Source organism: Lactuca serriola, chromosome 6 (genome assembly GCF_051521515.1).
Source record: "Lactuca serriola cultivar US96UC23 chromosome 6, Lser_US96UC23_V15, whole genome shotgun sequence".
NCBI classification, from domain to species: Eukaryota; Viridiplantae; Streptophyta; class Magnoliopsida; order Asterales; family Asteraceae; genus Lactuca; species Lactuca serriola.
Window position 1 is genome coordinate 68,365,997 of NC_136413.1, and position 3,472 is coordinate 68,369,468.

The 3,472-nt window shown below is 36.8% G+C and overlaps 1 non-coding gene across 1 annotated transcript; it reads left to right on the plus strand.

Moving 5' to 3' along the window:
* Nucleotides 1-602: 602 nt before the first annotated feature.
* Nucleotides 603-709, plus strand: LOC145060852 (small nucleolar RNA R71). The gene has a single exon (XR_013687034.1). It is a non-coding gene; the product is annotated as a small nucleolar RNA R71 (small nucleolar RNA).
* The last annotated feature ends 2,763 nt before the right edge of the window (nt 710-3,472 follow it).

Here is a 3,472-nt window from a genome sequence, read left to right on the forward strand (position 1 = left end):
TCATGTGTTCCTTTAGCACTGCATCGATATCATCATGCCTTTTCTCGGAAGCTTCCATAAATCGGGTCAAAATGTTTTCCAAATCTACTTTCTTCTCGGCTGGTGGTTGCTCTTTTTGGTAGAATCCTTGGCATGTCTGCTTATATTTCTCTTCCTTCTGCTTCTTGTATTCATCATATGGCAGCCACTCCTTCTTTGGTTTTCTCCAGTCTTCGTCATATTTATCCCCACTCAAGTAGCAAACTTGAGCCTTCTTGTTCCCATATTCATCCAAGTTGCAATCCTTAGTCAAGTGTGGACCATTACACCTTTCACATCCAACTCTTATAGAGTGAATTGATTGGACCATTTTTGTCATTCTCCTGTCCATTGTATCAAGCATGGCCATTACAGCAGCCATGTCTGCAGAATTTCCACCCCCGCTTCCTTTAACTCCCCCATTTCTTGGATTATGGTACTCACGAGAATGCTTTGAAAATTCTTCTCTTAACTCCTTAACCTCCCTTGGATTTTTCCTTGTCAGTGGCCCTTGAGAATCAAGGAGTTGCCTTATCAAGACATTCACCCCATCATAGAATATGGACACCTCTTATTGAACGTTAATGTCATGTTGAATACAATTCCTTAGCAACCCTTTGTAGCGCTCCCATGCCTCGTGAAGTGACTCCCCTGGTTGTTCCTCAAAATTAGATATCGCCTTTTTGAGTTTAGCTATCTTAGATGGTGGGCAAAATTAGTCTAAAAATTGTTCGCGCATCTGAGCCCAAATACTGATTGTACCAGGTGGAAGTGCTTTTAACCAATCTTTCATAACTCCTTTAAAAGTAACGGGAAGCATCATTAGCAAGACGATATCTCTATTAACATTCAGGACATTGAAATAATCTGCAATGTCATTGACCTCATATGGATGCTTAAAAGCATCCTCATGATCTTTTCCATAAAATGGAACATCTTTTAGCGCGGTAAGAATGTGTCCTTTCAACTCGAATGTGGCAGTAGTGAAAATTGTCGGTTGTATTAAGCCTGGACCAATATCGTCTCTAATACACTTCTTGTAAGCTCCCATGGACATCTCTTCAATGTCTGCCATCTCGTTTTCTGGCTCGTTCTCAGGTTCACTCGTATACAGTCCAAACTCGGCCTCGGATTCTTATTTGGATTCGGATGGGATAGGTTTTTGATATAAGCTTTCTATCTTGCTCTTGTCCTTTGAAGATGAACTCGACTCTCCTGTTTTCTTTCCGGACTTCTTTGTAAAGACAAATTTGAGATCTTGGAAAGGTTTCTTCTTTGGTGTTTGGTTCACTTCTGCGTTCTAATCCGTCTTCTTGTGAAGGGCCGACTCTGGATCTTCAAGTGGTGGCACCAAAGGTTTGTTGGAACCTCTGGTCAAGAACTTCTGCAATAAAACAAAAATAAAAATGTAAAACTGAACCAAATAATACTAAAAATAGCCTACCGACTGGTCACCACGACGTGGTAAAAAGTACCACCTCGTGTTGTCGCAGAAAATTAAACAGAAAACGAAAACGAAGAAAACGCAAAATCTACTGAACTCACGTTGTGAGCTTAAGGCTCACGTCGTGATTTGGGTACTAGAACAAAAAAATTAAGCTGAAAAAGTAACTTTTTGCAGGTTTTACCCCATAAAAAGGATTGATTAACCTAAATTAAACAAATCAACTAACAATTAAGCCGTTCCCCGGCAACGACGCCAAAAACTTTGATGCGTGCAAATAGCTACACCTTATTTTATATTTATAACCTAACTAACTTAACTAAGTAAATTGCACCTAGGCAGTGTACCTAGTCAAATTATAGAATGGTCGGGTAAGTCGGGTGTCGATCACAGGGAACGGTTTTAACTAATTAATCTATCTACTTCTAAATTAACCTAATTACTAACAAAAAAAGGGGATTTATCTAATTTTGCAAGTTTAGATGAACTTAATTTTTTAACACAGATTCAATCAATAATCAAAACACTTCTGTTAGTTTGAATCCACTTTCCCTCAGTGGTTTGTAAATTAGCTATGACAATTACTGTTGGTTACCAATTAAGATAGTATTAGCAATTTAGTTCTAAATCTACTAACTTTAATTAATTCACGTAAATCTATGTATAGTCACACAAGAGCTAACACATAATCAATTATAAAATGTAATTGGAGCTATGTAAGATTGATTTGACAAACACACTTATGATCATAATATGAGTTCTCTAGCACAACCTAATTTTAATAACTCAATTGCTTATCTAAGATTGGTTTGATCTTAGCTCTAATAACCTAGTGTTCACTGAATTATTAGGTATTCAAATTCATGTAGATTCATATTCACTAACTAAACAGAACATGCTAGGTTCAATCAATCAAACACAAGTCATAACCAACAAGTAAAGTCAAATCTAAACTATTAACACCATGAGTTCCAGCTTCATCTAGCTAACAGAAGCAGCTAGATTTAGCTGGACATACTAGCAAACAAACATAAATAACTCATACTAAAAAACATAATTAAAGTGTACCAAATTATTAAGCTAATATGAACTTCTCTTCTCCTTTGGTGTTGAAAACCAATTCCATACCACTTCTCCTTCTGCAATTCGTCTCCAGGAACTCTCTCAATCAGCCAAAAGTCCCCCAAGTCGTAATGAGGAAGAGTATATATAGTTTCTGATTTTTCCGCACTCACGTCGTGAATAGATATGTCTTACGACGTGAATATGAGATATATGTGTTAGACAAGGACTCCTCTTCACGTTGTTTATCTTCTGGAAGATTCGTGCTCATATCGTGAATCCATAAACCTCACGACATGAATATGAGCTGATTATGTTAGCTTCATCTTCTTTTAATCTTCAAGCCTCCAAAGTTCCATGTCTTGTCATTTTTAGTCCTTTTCTCCAAAAATGCTTCTTTTTGCTGCAAAGAACAATTTAAGCTTATAAGTACCATTATTCTATGCTAATAACCAAAATATTAATAAATATGTAAATAAATATTGCCTAAAAACATGTATAAATATGGCAATATCAGAGCCACATTGATCTTGATAAGATACGAGAGTCAACCAACGAAGAACCTAAAGTTCGACCTAACATTCAATTCAAGGTTGAAAGTGTTGTTGAGATAACTGACATACCTCCACCTCTTATTGATCTGATAGAGGACTTCATACACCTAGTTATATAAGAGTTTATATTACTAAGGTAAATGAGTCACTGGTATGGAGCAATCACAGTATACCAGCTATCGAAAGCTATGATATGCCCTAAAGGCTAGAACATTGAAGGAGGACATAGAGAGCGAGATTCAGTCTATGTATGTGAAACCTTGGTAGATTAAGAACTTGACCTTAACCATTATGTGTAAGTGGATCTTCAAGAAAAGACATACATAGATAGGAACAAACACATAATCAAACCAAGATAGGTTGCGAAGGATGTGTAAGCTTGAGAGGTTCATTT